Consider the following 238-nt stretch of genomic DNA (forward strand, 5'->3'; position numbering starts at 1 on the left):
TTTAGACAGATTTGTGAACAATATTTGAGAGAAATAAGCCTTTTGTTTACATAGAAAAAGTCTTAGGTCTTTCATGAAAAATGGGGGCAAAAACAAAACTGTTGTGTTTATAATTTTGTACAATAAAACAAAAACAAAAAAATGTCTTGACCCGTTGGAAAAGGGATCGGGTCCTACCACCAGTCTGTCCCACATCTAAATCACAGTTTACAGACAAAGATAAATCAAACAGACCATT

General features: G+C 33.2%; 1 protein-coding gene across 2 annotated transcripts in view; it reads right to left on the reverse strand.

The window, feature by feature from the left end:
- The window catches only part of LOC116695236 (1-phosphatidylinositol 4,5-bisphosphate phosphodiesterase gamma-1), a 40,207-nt gene that overhangs the window by 7,181 nt on the left and 32,788 nt on the right, over window positions 1-238 (reverse strand). The gene's annotated exons all lie outside the window — the stretch shown is intronic.

This window comes from Etheostoma spectabile, chromosome 9 (assembly GCF_008692095.1).
Source record: "Etheostoma spectabile isolate EspeVRDwgs_2016 chromosome 9, UIUC_Espe_1.0, whole genome shotgun sequence".
NCBI lineage: Eukaryota > Metazoa > Chordata > Actinopteri > Perciformes > Percidae > Etheostoma > Etheostoma spectabile.